At 48.2% G+C, this 23,178-nt stretch overlaps 1 protein-coding gene across 2 annotated transcripts in view; it reads right to left on the bottom strand.

The window, feature by feature from the left end:
* The window catches only part of LOC140385218 (coiled-coil domain-containing protein 102A-like), a 711,322-nt gene that overhangs the window by 5,347 nt on the left and 682,797 nt on the right, over positions 1 to 23,178 (bottom strand). The gene's annotated exons all lie outside the window — the stretch shown is intronic.

The following is a 23,178-nucleotide window of genomic DNA, read 5'->3' as shown; positions in this document are numbered from 1 at the left end:
GATGAGGAACTCTCTAAAGTGTCCACAGGAATACTGATGGAAATTTAACCAAGTAAAACCACTCAGCTTGAAATCTATTGTAGTTTAGCCACTGAATCTATCCCCCCCCTGGCCATAGTTTGAGGTTGAACCAGACTATTTGCAACCTTGGAGTCCCATATTCACCATTTCATCAAGACAGTCAATTTCCTCCTCCAAACAATGCCCATATCTGACCTGCCACAGCTCATATGCTGCTGGAACCCTCCCACACTTTTTTCTTATATCTAGACTCAAATATTCCATTGCTGTCCTGGTCAGCATGCCAACTTGCAGCCACTGGATACTTGAGTTCATCCAAAACTCTGCTGCCTGTGTCTTAACTTGCAGCAGGCACTGTTGACCCACCTGGGCAACAGCGGGCTGGCAGCACCTCAATTTAAATGTACTAACCCTTGTTTTCCAATCCCTCCTGGTCTTACCCTCCCCAACTCTGTAACCACCTCCATCTCCGCAACTTTCCAATGACTCTTCCAGTTCAGGCCTCTTACCCATCCCCAAATGTTATTGTTCCACCCATGTTGATTGTGCCTTCAGCTACCTAGGCTCTAAGCTCTGGAATTTCCTCCCTAAACCGCCCCATCTATTTATCTCACTTTTCTGCTTTAAGTTGCTCTTTAAAGCCTATTGCTTTGACCCGGTGGTCTAAATATCTCTTTATGTGGTTAAGTGCCAAATTCTGCTTGATAATCGCTCCCAGAGACTCCCTTGGGGCATTTTACTTCTTCAAAGGCGCTGTGTAAAAGCAAGTTTATGGGCAGGATTTTCCAATCGCACCCCTACACCCCTTTCGGTTAACATAGAGCACCCCGAGATGGCCCGGTGAGCGCAGGGCAACATGTGCGACATCTATGACTCCCTGGGCCAGGGGCATCCTGTCAATGGCGGAGAAACCTGCTGCCCGGGCATCCAGTTGGGCCTGGTCCATGTCAAAAATGATGTAGTCTTCCGCCTGGGAAAACAGGGCATTCATAACCTGTCGGAGGCACCTATGGGCTGTGGCCTGTGAGATACCACACAGGTCCCCACTCGAGCCCTGGAAGGATCCTGTGGCATAAAAGTTCAGGGCTGCAGTGACCTTGACGGCCACCGAGAGCAGGTGTCCTCCTCCTCCACGTGGTGCCAAGTCAGCGAGAAAATGGCACAGGTGTCGCACCGTCTCCTTGTTGAGACGGAGCCTCCTGCGGCACACGCTGTCCGTCATTTGTTCGAATGACCAGCGGCGCGTGCACACCCTGGGCCATCGCTGGACTCCCACTCTGGATCCTTCCCTGGCCTGGTTGACGGCCGGGGCCTCAGGGTATGGGGCGGGGCCCAGCGCATGGCCCGCTGCCTCAAGCATATGTAATTACTGCTCCTGCTGCCGCTTTCTCCGGTGTCTGGCCACATCGCATAGCACCAGCACCACTAAGGCAACCTCTGCGTCCAATATCCCTGCCATAGCGTTCAATATCTGTAAGGCATTGGGTGAGGGTGTTAGGCCGACAAACAGCAGTGGCTCCCACCCCGGGGCCCTCCACTCCCCCATTCATTCCCCTCCCCCACCATCCTACCCAGAACGCCCTCCCCACGTACTCCAGGCCGCTGCGGGCCCCCCTCACCAGGCCCCAGATCCTGTACCCCGGACACCCGCTCACAACATCAACCAGACAGGGCGCTGGCCAACACCCCCCCCCCCCCCCCCCCCATGGCACTCACACACCCTCCGGTGTGGACATGTCCCCCCGAGCAGTGTCCCATCTCCTGGGTGTTCAGATGTTGGTTGATGCATGCGTTGTGTTGCCTCCCGCAGTGTTCAGGTACACTGTCCAGGCATCATGGTCTGATTGGAATGCTAGGCAATGACTCCCACATGCTACATGGCCCGCCACTTGGCATGTGTGAAGTGCTCACTTAAACACAATTGCCAATTCCTTATTCGCAATAACGTTCAGCTACACAGCCGTGGGCCTCTGCAGTCTGTGGGGGTTATGGGTGGTCAGTGGGGCAGATGGGCAGGGACAAGGGCTGCCCCCGGAATGAGTACACATGATCCAGGGGTTGGCATGGTGGTGCAGAGAGCGGTTGCCCCCTGTTGCACCCCCCCCCCCCACCCTCCCAAGGCAGCCTACCCCTGCAGAGGGTCCTCCCACCCCCAACCAAGGCTCCCTCATCCCCCAGCGAGCACAGAGGCAGCAAGCCCAGAGCCCCTGGGCTCTTTGCCTGCGAGCAAAGATGGCAATTCACCTCCTCGGCTCCCCACAGGAGCCCTTCTGTCAGGTTCACGTTTTTAAAAAGGAGATGGAGTTTAAGTGGTGATAACGGCAGGGTTCTGAGGAATGTGGAGGAACAGAGAGATCTTGGGGTTCATGGCCACAGATCTCTGAAGGTTGCCACTCAAGTGGATAGAGCCGTGAAGAAGGCCTATAGTGTGTTAGTGTTTATTAACAGGGGGCTTGAGTTTAAGAGCCTTGGGGTTATGCTGCAACTGTACAGGACCCTGGTGAGACCAAATTTGGAGTATTGTATGCAGTTCTGGTCACCTCATTATAGGAAGGATGTGGAAGCATTGGAAAGGGTGCAAAGGAAATTTACCAGGATGCTGCCTGGATTGGAGGGTAGGTCTTATGAGGAAAGATTGAGGGAGCTAGGGCTTTTCTCTATGGAGCAGAGGAGGATGAGAGGCGACTTAATAGAGGTTTATAAGATAATGAGGGAGATAGATAGAGTGGACGTTCAGAGACTATTTCCTCGGGTGGATGCAGCTGTTACAAGGGGGCATAACAATAAGATTCAGGGTGGGAGATGTCGGAGGGATGTCCGAGGTAGGTTCTTCACTGAGAGAGTGGTTAGCGTGTGGAATGGACTGCCTGCTGTGATAGGGAGTCGGACACTTTAGGAACTTTCAAGCGGTTATTGGATAGGCACACAGAGCGCACCAGAATGACAGGGAGTGGGATAGCTTGATCTTGGTTTCAGACAATGCTCGGCACAACATCGAGGGCTGAAGGACCTGTTCTGTGCTGTACTACTCTATGTTCTATGTTAATTGGTTTCTCGCCACGCAACGGTGAGATCCTGATTTTACCTATGGGCGTGGGCCGGTTACATTGCACACTGGTGCCTGGCGTGGTTCCCGTTTTTGGTCTCTCCCGTTATTCACCGGCTCCGTTACGCTTGAGAGTGGGTGTAATGAGGCTGGAAGATCGCGCCCACAGACTTCGGTCCACAGTTTACACAGTCAGTGCGTCACAATCAGCATGTGCTTTGCCACATTCGCTGAAAAGGGCTATTGCATGATGTCACTTTCTCTGTTGCTCCACAATATACCTCTTCCTCTGCATATGCATTACTGCATCAGGAGGTTCCAGTTCTTGTAGAGTAACAGTCAATGGGAGGGATGTCGGTTGACAGATGTTATTATGAAAACAAGCAAGGTATAACCAACTTCTGAGTTAAATGTGGGTGGCACGGTAGCACAGTAGTTAGCACTGTTGCTTCACAATGCCAGGGTCCCAGGTTCGATTCCCGGCTTGGGTCACTGTCTGTGCGGAGTCTGCACGTTCTCCCCGTGTCTGCGTGGGTTTCCTCCGGGTGCTCCGGTTTCCTCCCACAAGTCCCGAAAGACTTGTGGTTAGGTGAAGTGGACATTCTGGTTTCTCCCACAGTGTACCGAACAGGTGCTGTAGTGTGGCATCTAGGGGCTCTTCACAGTAACTTCATGATGCATGATCAAACACCACTAAAGCGAGGTTGTAGTCCAACTGAAGGCTTTAATAAGCTATATGTTTCTCCCAGCAGCTCAGGTACAGAATGAGGGCTGCTGGGGCGGCACGGGTTCTTATACCCCGCCTATCAGGGCGGAGCTATCATACACTCTAACCAATAGAAAGCATACAGTTTCCACCAATGGTGCTTTAGCTTATCAGGTACCGTAATACCTATAATACCACACTTCAATGCAGTGTTAATGTAAGCCTACTTGTGACAATAAAGATTATTAGTATTATAAATTGATTTTGAACTATTTGGATTTCTGAAGAAGGTAGATATGAAAATATTAGTGCATTTGTTTGTGCTCTCTACTTTGTAAACTAGCCCTTCACAAATGTTAAAAAGGAATCGTCATTTGACAATTCAGATTTAAATTACACAGGGAGCTTTCTGAAGCGTGCATTCACAGAAAATCCACACCAGTTACACTAAAATTCTAATTAACATTTTCACATGTTGAAAGAAGAGTGGATTACAGCATCTGCTTGCAGCAGCTGGTGCAAATAGATGTGCCTGCAGCTTGTGTTTTATGCAGTCAGTCAGTTACCTGGTCTGATCTTTCCTGTGGCAAAATATCAGCGTGAGATTCAAGCAACATCAGCTGGTCTGCAAATGTAGCGATGCTTTGTGCATGTGCAGCTGCCTTCCAGGGCAGCTCCACCTCTTGACCAGTAGACATGTTTCGAGAAAAGGTGTAAGTTTTTATCACTGTCTTTTCTCCCATGCTGACCAGACACTTCTGTTCGTGCCAGCAGCTGCGATCCCAACATTTTGCAATGGGAATCATGCTGTTGAATAATGGCACTGGTCAGAGTTATTTGCTGTGTTTTTGGGACCTGGGCCACTCGACACACTTTTCTAATGTAACATCAATCTCGGCAACACCCGTCAGACTCCATGTCATTACCTAAAGCAAGCAAAACTACAGCAGACTCCAGAACAATGTAAAATTCACCAATTAAGTACTTTTGTATTCATTCAAGGGACGTGGGCTTCGCTGGCAAGGTCAGCAAGTATTGTCCATTCCTAATTGCTCTTGAGGGTGTCACAAATTCAATTAGGTTGGGGGTGTATGCTGTTAATGGCATGTTAATTATATTGCTAAGGTACACAGGTGAAGAGCATTAAGTAAGTACCCAGAACACTTATAAAGAGAGATTGCTGTGACAAGGGGTGTGGGTGCATGTCGGAAGCAGATATATGTAGTGCTACATTCTGTAAATGAAACTATTATGAAGAAAGTATTAGTGCCTGCTTCACAATTGGCTTGAAACTTAATTAACATATGTTTCTACCATCCTAGGAAGTAAGACTCAACCGTATGGAACTCACAACCCTCTTCAGAATTATTTGAATCTGCCATTACAAAGATCTACTTTTGACCACTTTATTATGAACAAGAAACATATGTTGCATCATATACAGGCATATTGGGTGGGAGCAGATGTACACAACATATCCAATTGCTTATGTATCTCCTGTAGTGTGGAACTAATATGAGTCTTGTTTTCAGTGGAGAAAAATCACAATCCCTTTTTGATTTACATTTTTAGATAGTGAAATAAATGATTAAGATTGGATTAAAATAGAGGCTAAATTAATGATAAACGGACTTAAAATATCAAAGAATTGGATTTTCTTTCATAATGGAGACATTTGACATTCTACAAATATAAAATTACATTTTCGGGGTTCGAGAGAGTGTTTTGCAGTAATCATGAACCCAGAATGTTGTTAAAAACCCAGTCACACCTTATTTGACCAGGGCTTTTATAGCAAGACCAGGTTACATCTCATTCAACAAGGGTTCTGACAGCGAGATGAACTGTAAAACATACGGGGCACGATTCTCTGAAATGGAGACACGATTCTCTGAAATGGAGACAGAGTGTTTGCGCCGTCGTGAACGCCGTCGAGATTCACGACGGCGCGAAACGGCCCCTACCCCGACCGATTCAGGGCCCGAAAATGGGCTAGGTGCGGCACCACGTCACTTACGCATGCCAGGCCTTGGCGCCGCGTAAAGGCGGCGCCGCATACATGACGCGGCCGGCGCCGCATAACTGGCGTCACCCGCGCATGCGTGGTTGCCGTCCTCCCCGAGTCCGCCTCACAAGAAGATGTCCGACGGATCTTGCGGGGCTGCGGAAGAAAGGAGGTCCTCCTTCAGAGAGGCCGGCCCGACGATCGGTGGGCACCGATCGCGGGCCAGACCCCATTTGAGGCCCCCCAAGGTGCAGGATCCCCCCCCCCCCCACGCAGGCCGCCTCCCCAGCGTTCCCGCGCTGTTCCCGCCGGCAGCGACCAGGTGTGGACGGCGCCGGGGGGAACCCGCCGTTTTGGGCAGGCCGCTCGGCCTGTCCGGCACTGAGAATCGCGGGGGTACCAGTGAATCGCCATTTTGGCTGTCTCGGGCGATTCACTGGACCGCGCCGCGCAAAACGCGATTGTGCTGATCTGGCCGATTCTGTGACTCGCGGGAGGGCGTCGGACCGGCGTTGCGGGAAAATTTGGCGACCCAGGCGATTCTCTGAAACGGCGCGGGAGCAGAGAATCACGCCCATAGATTTTGTTAATTTACTGATTGATCAGGGATTATACTCTGGTCCACCCTCAACAGCGCCCCCTCTGAAGGAGTGTAGAATCAAGGATAGTAATTTCTGTGTTACTCTGCACATGTGCAGACTCCATATATTCGTGGCCCTGACTATAAATGCTTATTTTGAGCTAGTTTTGAGTTGCCTTCTAGTATGTCAGCTGTTTTGGGGACTATTTCAGGTTTACTTTGAAGCTTTCCTTCACCATTAGCTAGTTCCTTAGGCTGTCACTTATTGAGTTTTTAATGATATTAGTTGAAGAATGATTGCCGTCATTATACCTGGAGCAGTCCCCATTTGTCACCAAATAGTGCCTAGGACCCTGTCATACTGAGTTGAACCACTGTGACACACAGAAGGTGCCTTTAGTTTAATGCCTCATTTAAAAGATGGAGCTCGTGGGGGATCATTTCCTGCACAAAGTGCTGTTTGAAAGCGGCCAGAAGCTCACCAACGCGACCGTGAGGAGCTCCCGGGAAACCTCGCTCACTACAGCACTTAGAACTTGTCCCGTTCAATCGTGTCTGGCATCCCTGGCTAACCCTGAGAAGGCAAGTAAGAAAATTCCAAAACCAAAGGTAGTATAAACAAAAAGATTTGCATGTTTAATGATGAAACCTTTCTTTATTTGAGTTTTTATAAATATTGGCACTCAAACGATTTAATGCAAATTTAGTGCCACTCGGATGGCCTTTAAGTCTTGACTTGAGCTGTCAAAGTAGTTTAAGGCAGTTATGCCACATTTATTTTCTGATAGGCCCCAATTTCTTAAATGCAACATTTCAAGTTCTTGTCAATACAAGTTGCAGTACCATATCACTCACTCAATAGGTAGCCTTAAAAAAGCAGTTAATGCGTTAATTGACTACTATAAATCACTGGGGCAATAATTACTATGACAAAGCTGTTAGAAGGATTTCTTGCTATGATTCAGGAGCGCTTACGTTTCTGAGACAGAGGTGACCCTCATTATGTAAAAGGCAATGGCAAGCAAGGCTGCATTTCATGATGCAAGCCTTCATTTATCTAATTCACAGCTTGTGATTCCAAATGACCAAGTAGCTGGAAAGTTAATTGCTGCCATCACTTTCACTGTCACCAGCAGAGCAGCTGCAGCCACTGATGAATAGTTTAGTCCATGTGTACAACAATAACAAAAATTTGCCCTCATATAGCACCACAAGCGTAATTTTAACAAGTCCCGAAGCGCTTCACAGGAGCATTATAAAAGGGTGGCATGGTGGCGCAGTGGTTAGCACTGCTGCCTCACAGCGCCAGGGACCCAGGTTCAATTCCGGTCTCGGGTGACTGTCTGTGTGGAGTTTGCACTTTCTCCCCATGTTTGCGTGGGTTTCCCCTGGGTGCTCCGGTTTCCTCCCACAGATGTGCGGGTCAGTGGATTGGCCATGCTAAATTGCCCCCTTAGTATTCAGAGATGTGCAGGTTAGGTTAAGGGGATAGGGCAGAGTGGACTGGGGCGTAGACCTGCGTAGAGTGATTTTTCAGAGGGTTGGTGCAGACACGATGGGCTGAATGGCCTCCTTCCACACTCTAGGGATTCTATGAACATTTGACACTGAGGCAGAGATATTAGGGCAGGTGGCCAGGGGTCTTATTTCTCCAATATTGGGCAGCATCCTAAAGGAGGGGAAAGAAGTTGAGAGGCGGAGAGAGTTCGGAAAGGAATTCCTTAGCTTGGGGGCTGAAGACAAGGCCACCCGTAGTGGAGCGATTTAAATCGGGGGGCTCAAGAGGCCAGGATTAGAGGAGTGAAAATATCTTCGAGGGTTCTGAATCTGGAAGAGATTACAAAAATGGTTAGGGCGAGGGAATGGAGGAATTTGGAAACACTGACAAGGTGCTGATTAACTGAGAGCCAATGCCGGTCTGTGGAGATGTGGATGATGGGTATTGACGCAAGTTAGGACACGGGAAGCAAATTTTTGGATGACCTCATGTTGATGGAGGGTTGAATGTGGGAGGCCATTTTGGAGCGCATTGGAATAGTCAAGTCCAGGGGTAACAAATGCATGGCTGAGGGTTTCAGCAGCACCCCAGCTGAGTCAGTGGCAGAGTGGGACAATGTTAAGGAGTTGGGAATAGGTGGTCTTATTGATGGCACATCTTGGAATCAAATATCACACCAAGGTTGCAAACAGTCTAGGTGAACCTCAGCCAGCTGCCGGGGGGGGAGCCATTGCGAGTGATTCTCTGGCAAGGTACAATTGGGAGCTCGCAAGTGCGGTGTCATTCAGCTGAATGAAGGCATTGTGGTCAACCATTTCAATGGCTGCAGACAGGTCGAGAGAGACAAGGAGGGATAGGTTATCATTGTCCCAGTCACAGTGGATATCATGAGCAACTCTGATAAGAAACATTTTGGTATGGGGAAGAAACCATTACATGTGCCTCCAGTAAGGTTTCTCTAGAAAACCTGAATTCACATATACTTGAGAATGCAGAGGCGACTTAATCCTCTTAAGTGATTGCCCTCCTTTTAGAAACCTCTATCCCTTTTCACCCCATTTGTCAGCTATACAGATGTTGCGGCATAACCAACGTTAACTGGATGTGGACTTTCTCGGTAGTTGTCGGAAGTGTCATCATCAGAGCAGAATTGTCAAGTTAAATATGTGTGAGAATTTTCAAACTGAAGTCAGTACTGCACGATCCAAAGTCATTCCGGTGCGAAAACTGTCATCTCCTGGTTTGTAATAAATCGACAATAGACAAGACACCAGACTCGCCTGGTCTCCTCACCTAGTGACACTGGGGCACATGCTTCCCACCCATTTTCTTTCGGAAAGTCGGCAGCATGAATGACGAAATACATTTACAAGTTTGAAAAGGTCACTGAAATGCGTTTTGCACCTTTCACCACTAAAGGACTGTCGCTATAATTGTAAAGTTCCACCTGTGCTGAATGCCAACAGCATATATCAATAAAAAATCCTGTACAAATAAAACGGGTAAATATTCATCCTGCCAGTAAAAGTTGTATCAAGGGCAGCACGGTGGCACAGTGGTTAGCATTGCTGCCTACGGCGCTGAGGACCCGGGTTCGATCCCGGCCCCGGGTCACTGTCCGTGTGGAGTTTGCACGTTCTCCCCGAGTCTGCATGGGTTTCATCCCCACAACCCAAAGATGTGCAGGGTAGGTTGATTGGCCACGCTAAATTACCCCTTAATTGGAAAAAATTAATTGGGGACACTACTTTTTTTAAAAATTGTATCAAAAAAAGATGATGGAGGAATGTTAACCAGTAGAAACGGGTAGGTCAGGGTTGGGTGGGATTTTAAAGTTTCAAAAATTGAAATTCAACACCCATATTTATCCACCCTGGTAATTTTTAATTGAAACAAGATGGGGAATGGGAAAAGGTGTGATTGGATGGGGGGAGGCAGGCATCATCATAGTCCCAGGGGATGGGTTGCAGATTTAAATATTATAATGAGGTTGCCTCATTCATACGTCCCTTGTCTTCCATGTTTAATCCTGACCAGTTGGGTCTACCAGACCTCAGGAGGGTGAGGAATGCTTTGTGGCACTGCTTGTGGGTCAAGAGAAACTCGGATAATTCTCTCCCAACACTTCAAGCTTACCTTCTTCCCTATCTGTTGTGGGACACCCAACCCCACCCACCCCTGCAGGCAAACTTCTTTAGCTCCGGGATTGGTCAGTACAACCTCAGATAGATGACCATTCATCCGTGGTATCAGACGGTCCCCCTACTCCGCCAGGGACCGGCACCTATATTCCCCCCTGCCCCCACCCTAAATGTTGGATTGTTGGATCTCCCTCTCCCCTACTGGATTCAGTAACCTCACCCAAGATCCAGACCACCCTCCTGTACCGCCACTAATCCAGCTGCAAGCTCCTTACGTGCTGCAGGCCTGCAGCACCTTTGAAAGCAACCCTGCCTACCAGGAAGCCAAGCCTGGTGTCTGGGCAGAGAGTTTGTTTGATTAAAAAGATGCAGACTGTGAAGTCAAAGCCCCACAGTAAGCACCAAACATCCTGCCCCTGCTCCTTACAATCCCCACTCAATGTTGAGGAGGACTGCAGCAAACTACAATACATTAAAGTAAAAGTGAAGTAGTCACCATAGCCCCAGATGACCGTAGACTGCTTTCCCCTTTGAGAGGGAGCTGACTAGTGGTGATTTAACCTGAGGGTCACCACATCTCAGGCAAGGGGCAAGGTTGAGAAGGTGGGGCCTTCATGAATATCCATTAATAAACTTGCAGTTGGCAAATAAATTACAACAGAAGTGTTGAATGTTCCATTTTGTAAAGGCAAAATAGGAATGTCACATATTACTCGGACTCTAAATGGAGTATAGGAAAAAACAGGTGATGGTACAAATAAACAGGTCAATAAACACATAACCCAAGCAAACAAACACTCGGGGGTTTATTTCTAGAGGGATAGAATTTAGAAGTTGAAAATTTGGGCTGAACTTGTATCCACCATTAGTTACACCGCATTCGAAGTCCTGGTTGATATATTATCAAAATGATATGGAGGCACAGGGAAGGGCTCAATAAAGATCTGTCAGGATGATACAAGAACTGCAAATTTATACCCATCAGGAAATGATGACAGACTGAATCTTTTTTCTCAAGAAAAGAAAAGGTTGAGGGGTGATGTCATTTAAAATTATGAAGAGAAGTTTTGATGGAGTAATCGGCAGGATTTTCACTCCGGGGGTGCGGGGGGTGGGAGGTGTTGGGTGAGAAACAGAGGTCAGACACTTTCCCGGTACCGAAGCTATTCCCGGGGGAAGACTGTCATCACCCCAAACCTTAGCAGGGGCTTGCTCCTTGGGTTGGCCTGGAGACGGGCTTGCCATCCAATTCAGGACAATGGGCGGGCTCTCAAGGTTGGAGGGCCAATCAGAGGCATTCCAGCTCAAAAGGAGCAGGCAGCTGCAATGGAGGGAGAGGGTACATCAAAATAGTCGCACGCTCTCTCCACTGTTTTCAAAGTTTAAACTGAATAATGGATCTTCCAGCTGGCCCATGACTGTTGGAGGGCAGGGAACCTTCTCCATAGAGAGGCCTGTGGCTGCTCCCACACAGACAGGCGGGGAGAGGGGAAGGCCTCTAAGCCTGCCTAGATTGCTCATGCCCTGGTTCGTTGCTAAACTGGCTCCTCTGGTCTGCCGCCACTGCAAAAATGATCCAGGTCGGGATGGAACTAGCCAGTGGGGCTATATTCCACAGTGCCTGCCACCTCCCATGTTGGTCCCAGTGATGGCTGGAAGTCCAGTTCACTGTTTCTATTAAAAACTGGAGGCTAGAAAAGTGTTCACCAAGAAATCAAATATGGAATTCAGGATAAACTTCTTCATGCACCCCCCCCTTTAGAGTGGTGAGAATGTGGAACTCACTAACGGAGGGAATGGTTGAGGTGAATGGTATAGATACATACAAGGGGAAGCTGGCTGGAGATGCATATGACGGAGAAGGGAATCGAGGGTAATGCTGATGGAGTTAGATAAGGAAGGATGCAAGGAGGCTCTGGGGGAGCATACAGCATGGTCTGATTGGGCTGAATGGTCTGTTTCAGTACCTGTTTCTACATACACATGCACAAATTAGGAGCAGAAGTCAGTCACTCGTCCAGAGGCGGATTTACCAATAGAACACACCCTGCCTAGGCACAGGGTCCTGAGCAATGGGGGAGCCCAGTGCTGGCCGGTGTGTATGGGCACCAATCAGAACCTGATAACTCTGCATTTGTCACAAACCAAAGTGAGCCGGCCAGTCAACAGGTGTCGAGCAGGCGAGGGGAGCAGGCGAGGGGCGACTCAACCCAGTCAGGGTTGAAGATGGCAGGCCAGCCAGCAACAGCGAGGCGCAAGACGCCAGATCAAGCCTTGCATGAGGAAACGACGAGTGAGTCAGGAGGCTGCCTTGAAGACCCCAGACGAGCGAGGTTAGTGAGAAAAGAAAAACTAGCATTTTGAAAATACTTAAGCCTTTTACAAAACTGATGCTTTATTTAACAAAAATGATATTCTTCAGGCAATCACATCTTTGAAAAAACATTGACGTCAAGGTGATATTTTTCCCATGTGTGAGCCCCCTTGTTGATCAACCCTGCAGTGAATGATGGCCTACAGACGAAAGGTGGGACTAAGCATCACAAAACATCATAAAAAGTAGAAATTTACTAATTGCTAAGTGTGTAAGCACATTGTCATTTTGTATATTCGTGTATTTTTGTGGCTTGCGTCTCTGTGTTCTGGGCCAAGGGTGGGCGGGGTCAGGTAATGTGTGATGTCATGGGGGGTGGGGTCCAGAAATTAAGGTGAGTGCAGAGCCTCACAAAGCGTAAATCTGTCTCTGCACTCGGACCCTCGAGCCTGCTCCACCATTCAATAAGATCATGGCTGATCTGACTGGAATGAACCCCACATTCCTGCCTACCCCTGATAACCTTTCACCCCCTTGTTAATCACGAATCTATCTGCATCTGCCTTAAAAATAGTCAGAGGCTCTGCTTGCACGCCTTTTGAGGAAGAGAGTTCCAAAGTCTCACGACCCTCTGCGAAAAAACATTTCGCCTCATTTCCGTTTTAAATGGGCGACCCCTTATTTTTAAACAGTGACCCCCCTAGTCCCAGATTCTCCCACAAGAGGAAACATCCTCTCCACGTCCACCCTGTCATTACCCCTCAGGATCTTACGTTTCAATCGAGTCGCCTCTTACTCTTCTGAACTCCTAGCATTTCCACCCTTTCTACAGAAGACAACCTGTCCATTCCAGGTGTGTGCCATTCTGTGCTGTACATCCTACGCAATCCCACATAGCTGCAAATTATGCTTATTTAAAAAGATGCTTTTAATAGTTATTGCAGCTCGTACAGTTATGGACCTCTTCCACCCCACGATGAACTATCCTCGTTTTCAAAATAAGTTGTAGCAGACGCTCCTTTGACTCCAAAACACTCTAATATAATTGTGTCCAAAATAGATGGAAACAGCTTCGCAAACATTTATTTCACAGCGCAAAATGACAATCACTGCCAGGCAAAACAGATAAATCATTGCTCTAAGGTACTGAAAGGAATTCAGTGGTTGTGTGTGCACCGAGGCACTCAACATCAAATTCATCCCATAGTTTAAACATGCTTGCTGGGTCTTATTTACCTTTTCAAACTCCATTTGCATTAACATGTGAGAGACAACAGACAATGACGATCTCCACATTTTAATAGGGGAAAGCTCGTCACCAAAAATGTCACCGCGCCAGCACTTATAAATCCATTATATGACAAAATGAAAATTCAAGATATTGACAGTGCTGGAAATTAAAATACTGAAGCACTTAGCAAATAGGCAAAGGTTAAACACACAGTCAACTGCAAGGATGAGATAGACTGTTGTTTGATCTTTTCCCCTCAATTTACGTTCAAACCAGTGGAGCTCAAAGTGCAGAGGAATATGCATTCAAGTAACATTTCGTTTTGTGTAAAAATAGCAGAATATACTCAAGGAAGGGGTGGGTGGTGTGGGTCGAACTCTGTGTGAGGTTGATGTTTTCTTATTTGATATATATTTGTTAAATCATGTCCTAACACTTGAAGAGCTGAGCGTGAAGTAGAATTCACAGAGAATATTTGAGGTACTGTCAGCAGTATTTTGATTTTGGAGGAATGTTCGGAATACTATACTTATTTAATTGGGGTTTGCCATTGGGTGCTTTCATTTGGATTCGGCTTTACTAAACTTATACATTTTCTGTTCTTTGCCCCGAAGACAGGTTCGACTCACACGCCACAGCTAGGACAAGAAGCCAGGTCCTAAATCCACCCCAGTCAGAATGTGTATCGAACCCCATGCAGGTTGTGGTATTGTCATAACTATCAGCATTGCAAGGGTTAACTGTAGTGTCAGATGTAGCCACTAGAGGGAGCTACAGTTACAACTATATCAGGCATTGATGCTAGACCTTAGGGGAGGAGTGTATGCAGGAGATAGCTAGTGAAGGTGTCAAGAGCAGATAGTGCAGGTAAGGTTACATTATAGTTTAAACCAGTAGTGAGATTAGCAGTAGATGAGTGTAGTTAGATGTTATAGATCAATTGTGTATTCTTAAGGAGTACGTGTCGAATCCAAGTTAGTAGTGTACATACAATCATAGCTTTGTTTAAGTTAAAGTGGTCTTTGTGAACACTACGCCAACCATCCTGAAATAAGCAACACAAAGAACACCACACAAGTGACACCAACCTAAGCCACACTGGCTGTTCAGCCGACTGAGCCAACCAGTCCCCTCGGGAGTCTGGGTTGTTGTGGCAACATACACTTTTATATGCATGCTGTAGCCGGGAGCTACAGACAATGATGATAAAGGCTCTAACTTATTTCCATCAACGGGCTGACCAGGAGTCTCTCCGGCTTGTGCCGCCTGCCATAGACGTTAGTTGGTAGGATTCTGCAGACTGACACTCGACCTGTTTGACCGCGTTATAAATGCACCTTCCTTGACCATCGAGTCCTGGAGCATGATTGAACCTGAAACTATGGGCTTCAAGGCAGGGACGCTGTCCACTACGCCACAAGACCTTCCCTGTTACTAAGCCAACCAGCCTTATAAGATACCTGAGCAGAAAGTACGGGATGATATATTTGCTGTTGATGGGCATTTTTTCTGAGGAGATCCTCAACCTGTCAAACCTCTCACTGAGAGCAAGAAAACTGTTGTAGATTATGCTGCATGATGAATCTCACAACTTTTACCTTCGAGTGGTATTTGTCCAGCTTCTTCTCTGACCAGCAGTTCAAGTCCAATCATAATCAAAGATCCCCTCCCACCCGGGTTATTCTCTCTTCCAACCTCTTCCATCGGGCAGAAGATATAAAAGTTTGAGAACACGTACCAATAGATAGTAGGGGCTGGTTTAGCATAGTGGGCTAAACAGCTGGCTTGTAATGCAAAACAAGACCAGCAGCGCGGGTTCAATTCCCGTACCAGCCTCCCCAAACAGGCGCCGGAATGTGTCGACTAGGGGCTTTTCACAGTAACTTCATTAAAGCCTACTTTTGACAATAAGCGATTATTATTATTATTTGATTCAAAAACAGATTCTTCCCTGCTGCTGCCAGACTCCTGAGTGGCCCTCTTAGGGTCTGAACTGATCTTATGGACTGAACTGATCTTTCTACGCATCTTCTCTACAGTTGTGGCACTACATACCGTATACTTCACCCACGTCTATGTTTATGTATTTTCATTATGCATCCTCATGTATTTATCGTATGTTCTATGTTTTCATGTAAGGATCGATCTGCCTGGACTGTACGCTGAATAATACATTCCGTTGTACCTGGGTACACGTGACAATAAATCTAAATCAGCAGTATTTTATTAAATTCTTATGTTTGCTCCATCTTTCCTCACCCTGACGTCAAACAAAGTTTCCGGACTCCAAATGTAGTAGTTGCTCTTAGTAGCCATGTGCTGAACTCCATTCCGCCCACTAGCACTTTAATGCATGTTCCAATTTTGACTAGTGCCAGTGAGTGAAATGGAGCTGAACGTTTAGATACAAGAATGGGCCTTGCTGTATGGGAACTCAGCCCTCACATGGCCGGCCTGCAAAGAAACTTTGCGAGTGCGTTATGACACCCTGAGGGAGTGTGCGGTCAGTTTCAGCCCCACAGACCCCGGAGTGTATCAACCAATAATTGGTGTTCTCCTGAGATCTTTAACCCTTGATTGCTCCAATGAGTTACAGGCACCAGATTTCTAAGTAAAACATTAACATTATTTATAACAAGAGTAAAAGATGAACATAGCATGAAAATAATTGGAATGATGGTCTACTAGTCTACCTATTCCCAAAACACAGTCCCACCCTCCCCCTAGACACACACAAGATAGGCACACGGTAAGGGGAGGGGTAGAACTAAAACAACGGGAGTTGAAGCAAAATATTTGAGGTGAATCTTCGCTGCTGTAGTCGTGGCCTCTGTAGTCGCTGGTCTTCTCCAAACACAACCCTCTGAGGATTTGGTTTTTACAAGAGATTCAGGTCAGTGCTATGCTAACCTCCGACAACCGGATGGCGCTTACACAGGAGATTCGGTCAGTGCAATTCCACCCTCTGATGACCGGATGGAGCCCCGGCCCCCTTGAGATATTACTGGAAGTTTATACCTGAGAATTTTACAGTGGCTTCCATTTGCCTGATCTCTATATAGAAACTGAGCTGTATTATAAAGAGTGTTCTCAGATTGGGTCCTTGCCAGCCATTCAAACAGAGGATTAAAGACTCACAGACCTGGTTGAGACACTGCTTGCAATTTTCTATTCCAGAGGTTTCCCTTCACGGTTCTGATTGCTTTCTGTCTTTTAAAGAGGCGTGCCTTCACAGATCTGACCAGGAGCTTTTAAAATCACCTGAAAGAGAGAGACAGCAGGGAGAGAGTGCCTTCCAGCTGCATCCAGGCTGAACTCCTCACAAAACTGAGGACAAAATGGAGCTCTCCAGCTGGCCTCCCTTTCTTCCGGAAGATTCTGAATGGCTCCACCAATCGCAAGTAACAACAGGAAATCGTCCAGAATTTCAGTTTCTCCGATTGGCTGATTGCCAAGTCTATGAAACTGACAACACGGTCTCTGCCACAAAGCCTAAAAGGGAAGTCCTCGGCAAGTTCATTAGACCAGGGGTGTTTTGTTTTGCAGTAGCTAGCAAGAAGATTGTAGATTAAAGAGAGTCTGCAGGACAGGGGTTAAGAAGGAAACACGGAACAGAAAATCTTTTTACAACAGTATCCTAACAAGTGAAACATGAGCACTCAATACCCGTCATTTGAGAGTGAGCTGAGAAGCTTGATAGGTGGGTGGCATCGACTAAGCTGTCCAAAACCCAGTGGGCCGGAATCACTTGAGGAGTGGTGATCACAGTTTGTCTGCCACTCTGCTCCTTTCTGCTTACACTGGAATGTAGCTGAATATTTTGTGCCCAATTGTCCGACTCAGGCCTTCTCGGAAATGTACAGAGCAGCAGACCCCCAAAGCCTTTAGTCGAGTGCAGCACAGTCAGAGGAAAGGAAATCATACACACCTTTTTTATGGCACTAGCTCCCACACAGCAGGTGAGCTTAAAGGTCCCTGCCACTTTGAGAAGCCAGGGAGGAAGGTATTAGTTAAGTGGGCAGGATGGGTTGGTGGAAAGGTGGGTGAAAGGATGATCGTGAGGCCGTTGGGTGGTTTTGAGCTGTTGAAATTATTTCAATTATACAGCTTTTCGATTCTGTCTTCAGTTGTGGTCTAACCTGAAGTGGGCGGTTAGTCGGTGGCGGTGGGTCGGGTGGGTACTCAGAGGGGTTGGGGACTAGTTGGAGGTCTGGGAGGGTGATGGCAGGTGGTCGAGAGCATAATCGGATGGGGTAGGGCCTAGTCAGGGGTCAGCAGAGCACCTGAGGGTGGGACAGGGCTGTATTTGGGAGATGGGAGGGTTGGTAACTGAGGAGGGCAGTGGGGGAGAGGGGTTCGGAAGGGCAGTGGGGGGTTGGGGTGGTGGTGGAAGACATTGTGCAGTAGCCGGGAGATTGCAACGGTAGTCACAGGTGTGGGAGATGGTATTCTGGGGTGTGGGGTAACCAGGGGTTCGGGAGAGTAGTTCAGAAGAATACGGGGCGGGGGGAAGGTGTAGTTTGGGCTCACAAGGGTGGTGGAGTAGTTCAGAGGGTATTTGGAGGCCAGAGGGTAGTCATGGGAGGTTGTCAGGGGAGCATCAGGGAGATGGATCGTGGGGGAAGGAGGGATCGTGTGGTGGGGTGCGGTGGGGCGGGGTGGGGGGGGGGGGTCAGTACTATAGTTCCCCAGGAGATGGAGGTGGTTTTAATCCTTCTGACGTCTCACAGTCATAGAATCCCTACAGAGCAGAAGGAGACCATTTGGCCCCTCGATTCTGCACCAATCCTCTGAAAGAGCAACTTACGCAGGTCCACTCGGGTGGAGATCGTACTCGGGTGAGGGCGCAGGAATTCTGAGGTTGCAGATTAGTTGTAGGGTTATAACAGTAAGTTCTCACTTGGATAGTTTTGTTGCAATACCAAAGATTCCTTAAATCTAAGAACTCTGTTTGTTTTGGGCACTGTCTACTGAACGTGGAATTCCTATTGGAGGTAGTTTTTAAGATGAACATGCAGGCATGATTCTGTGCCCATCAACCCACCCCTCCATAACTACCATCCTCCCACACTCACTTGTGGCCTGGGTCCCTTGGAAAGCCTGGGCCTCTCCCTGGGCATATTGCCACTGCTCTCACTGGCACTACCTGTAAATAGACAGTTGCCAATCCCTAATACTGCCCAGGAGGTCCTTCATCCTGAGGGTGGCCCACCGCTGTTCCGCACTTAATACAGCGAACCTTCCTCAAAGGAGGCGTCAGTATCCAGAGAGCTTTTGTCTGGCTCCTTAAATCTGTTAAGGTTGGGGCTAGTTTAGCACACTGGGCTAAACAGCTGGCTTGTAATGCAGAACAATGCTAGCAGCGCGGGTTCAATTCCCGTATCGACCTCCCCGAACAGGCGCCGGAATGTGGCGACTAGGGGCTTTACACAGTATCTTCATTGAAGCCTACTTGTGACAATAAGCAATTATTATTATTGTCAGTGGTGGTTTACCTGGGAAACTGCATAAGCTCAAAGCTCAGGTTGCCCACATGGATACAGAATTCAGCTGGAAAACATCGATAAAGGCTACTGCAACAATAACAAATTATTATTGTACAGGAATGTGTTTATAATTTACTTGTCATTTTTATACTTTTATTATGTTACAACAGTAAGTGATCTATTTAATGAGGAAACCCAAATGGACACCAAATGGATTTTCAACAAAGCTTTCCGATCAATTTAATTGGTTTCCCGTTGTACTTTATTGCTTGTCCCTGCTGACCATCCATTTTGATTATGTACTTTCTTGAACTTCATGATTAGCTCTCTTCATTCCCGCTTGCTATTTGCTGGTTGCTATGGGCCCTACCTGTTCAGTTGTGATTTGTTCCTGCCTCATGAAGAGAAAATCTGAGACACTTAAGCACCACCGAGGGACCAAAATTTGCACGGAATGTAATATAACACCTGTGTTATACTGAAATGTAACCTCTCCTGTGTGCTGGATACAGGGGTGCGTGATTCACAACCTCAAATTTGGCAGCGTGACCATGTAAAAAGTAAAATTATATTTGCCTTCACACTGTGATTTTTCTATTCACATGGGGCATTGAGGCTGCCTGGGACTTTCCTTTTCTTGAAATTAGCATGTGATAACATCAATATTAGAGAGATGGGGAAACTTAGAGAGCTAAATCAGGATGGGAAGAAATGAGAGCTGAACCACCAAGATGGAACAGGCATTGCACCATCCCAGCAACTGTTAGTTGAATCAGTTAAGGTCTTTATTATTTCCATTTACTTGACACTTAATGCTCAATAAGTATCAATCAGCCTAGCCGTTGTTTCCATCTTTGCTGTGAGCAAATCTCTAGTGTTATATTGAACGTCTTAAACGGGTAAATAATTATGTCTCTGTTATGGTGCTGATATGAGAAAACTGGAAATAAAGCCTTTGCTTCACTCTTATATACAATCACCTGACTTACATAAAATAAAAGTATTATTTCTGTAGATACCTTTCAATTAATTAAACCTAAGATAATCAGAAAATGGATGTTACTCATATTTTTATTCATTCCAGGGATGTGGGCACCGCTGGCTGGGCCAGAATTTATTGCCCACCCCTAATTGCCCTTGAATTGCGTGGCTTTCAGAGGGCATTTAAGAGTCAACCGCATTGCTGTGGGTCTGGAGTCATGATAGGCCAGACCAGGTAATGTCAGTAGATTTAACTCCCAAAAGGACATGAGCGAACGAGATGGGATTTTACAACAATCGGCAATGGTTTCATGATGGGGAGCTTTTGAGCCGGTGCTAGCCGTCAGCAAGAATGGCGGCCGTCAGCAAGAATGGCGGGGTCACGATTCCCGATTTTCCAGGCCCCTCGCTGGTGACGTAACGAGAATCCTGGCACGGAAGGTCGGAAACCTCATTTAAATACATCAGCATCTTACTCGCGAGCCCTCCCGCCGGGACTTCCCCCCTTCCCCCTCCTCACTGAATACTAATCCGCTACGGCATCACACTGACACGATTTATAACAGCTGTATGAAAACGAGGGATATCGGAGGTGGGTGCTCAGGCCTCCAGCACCCTCCGGGGTGCCAATTGCAGAGGGGGCACCAGAGAGGATGTGGGGATCCAGATAAGAGCAACCTGGGCCCCAGGCGTGAGGAGGGGTGCAGGGGACGGTGGTCAGTAGGTCAGTCTCGGCACCTCCGAGGGTGGGGGTAGGTCGCAGGCCTCAGTGGTCATTCATGGCTGTGACCTTCTCGGTTTAAAGGGGTCTGGCAGCGATTCCCATGCATTTCTTTCTGGATTTGTGACAATACCACCTGCTGAGGGATTGCCCTTCTGGAGTGGCGGCTAGAAACTCGGGTGGGAACAGGTGAATTCACAGGGTGAGCACAGGGGGCGACTGTGAGGTGCCTGGGTGGGGCCCCGTTCGATGTCAGGCTGCATGGGCAGGGTGGGGGGCCTCTCTCAAGGTGTCATTCACAGATTCATGAGGTCAGGAGACCCACAAACCGGGAGGGAGGCGTGCAGTCAGAATGAACCCCCACCCTCAGGCTACATTTTTGCAGCCTGAGGGCATGGACTATCTGACACGGTAGCACAGTGGTTAGCACGGTTTCTCCGCAGCGCCAGGGTCCCAGGTTCGATTCCCGGCTTGAGTGATTGTCTGTAGGGAGTCTGCATGTTCCCCCCGTGTCTGCGTGGGTTTCCTCCGGGTGCTCCAGTTTCCTCCCACAAGTCCTGAATAGGAGGGATATCGGACTTGTTAAGGTGCTGTTAAGGTGAATTGGACATTCTGAATTCTCCCTCCGTGTACCCGAACAGGTGCCAGAGTGTGGCAACTAGGAGATTTTCCCTACTTGTGACAATAATAAAGATTATTAAGTGCAAGGTCACTGGTTACGGATGCCAGACTGTCAGGGGTTCATGTATGGGTGGCTGGCTGTTCAAGTTGGAAGGATTGTTTAATCCACAGCCCACAAGAGCTGGGGGAATAAGGGTACCCTCTAAGGATGCTGACTGGATATTGCCATCTTTCACTTGCATCAGGTGTGCCTCGCCTGCCACAAGGGGGAGCCAGTTGCCTCATCTGCTCCCTGGCTCTTCCTTGACGAGTCAATTATGCCAATTTAGTCATCATTGCAACGCATGAGTGATTTTTTTTTGTTTAAGACCGTTTCCCTTGAAGGGACTGTCTCTTTAATTTGTCACTCAGTTTATTTGATTTAGTTTACTTGGTCATTTATGTTGATCAGAATAGTTGGAAGCTTAGCCGCCAAGTGTTGAACTGCAAGGCTAATATTCACGACTCTAGAACAGAGAAGTGACACAGATGTTGCCCCCAATGCAAGGCCGTTTGGGATATGATGGGTAGCAGGGTCTCGTGCCCCCATAAGGTTAGTGCACATGTGCATTGAATGCACTCAACTGCCCTCACTCCTCACCCTTGGGGGAATCACGCGGCCGGCTGAGGCTCTCAAGGATCAAAGCGTTTCATTCAGATGGAGTTGAGAGAGGCAACTGAGGGGAATTGGAGATTGTGTGACAGGGGAAGGAGTGAAGATTATTGTAAAGACGCTCACATAGGGGGATGTGCATGGGTGGATATCACAGATCCTGAGAGGGCTGTGGGTCAGAGCATTGTCAGGACTCCTCAGCGCTCAGTTTGATGTTCTCTTCCTTCCAGGTTTTGATTCAAGAGAATCATGGAGCCAGTTGAGCTGGCAATTCTTTTGGTAGCTATCGAGCAACAGTAGCTGGGGAGTGCTGGTAAGATGGTTAAAAGGAACACGCCACTGATTACAGAGATTAAGGGGTCGATTTCACATGTAATATAGAGTCCTGTTTTGGGCGTGTATAGCCGGGGTGGGGGTTTTGGCCTCTTCGGGAATGCCCCGCCGAGGCCGCATTTACCTCACTCCCTGCACTGACGAGCTCAGCCATTTTTACATGCTTCCCCGATCTCTCGACACCTCCTTGGACACCACGGGTGGGATTCTCCGACCCCCCGCCGCGTCGGAGAATCCCCGGGGGGCGGCGTGAATCCCGCCCCACCGCTCCGACGCTGGCAGCCGTATTCTCCGGCGCTGTTTTTTTGGGGGGGCGGGGACCACGCCACGCCGGTTGGGGACCGTTGGCAGTGGCCCCCCCCTCCGGCAATTCTCTGGGCCCCGATGGGCTGAGCGGCCGTCGGTTTCTGACCACTCCCGCCGGCGTGGATTAGACATGGTCCCACGCGGCGGGACCTGACCGGTATGTTGGCTGGTGCGGTCCTTGGGAGGGGGGGGGGGGTTCTGACCCGGGGGGGGGGGGGGGGGGGGGGGGCGGGGGGGCGTGGCACCAACCCCTCCACCGCCGGCCTAGCCCCTGGAAGTGCGGAGAATTCCACAACTTCTGGTCGGCCCGACGCCGGAGTGGTTCGCGCCATCTTTTACGCCTGGCGTCCGGCCATCGCGCCGGAATGGGAGAATCCCGCTTCACATCTCAGTTCACTAGTTTTTCAGACTGAGGAATGTTTATATGTCCAAATGCAGCAAGACCTGGACAATATCCAGGCTTGCATCCCATAGATGAATTTTGAAAAAAGATCCTCAGGGGTCAGTGTTAGCACACTTGCTCTTCCTGACATATG

This window comes from Scyliorhinus torazame, chromosome 11, assembly GCF_047496885.1.
Source record: "Scyliorhinus torazame isolate Kashiwa2021f chromosome 11, sScyTor2.1, whole genome shotgun sequence".
Lineage (NCBI taxonomy): Eukaryota > Metazoa > Chordata > Chondrichthyes > Carcharhiniformes > Scyliorhinidae > Scyliorhinus > Scyliorhinus torazame.
The sequence above is the reverse complement of the archived record's forward strand: the minus strand, read 5'-3'. Positions and strand labels throughout refer to the sequence as shown.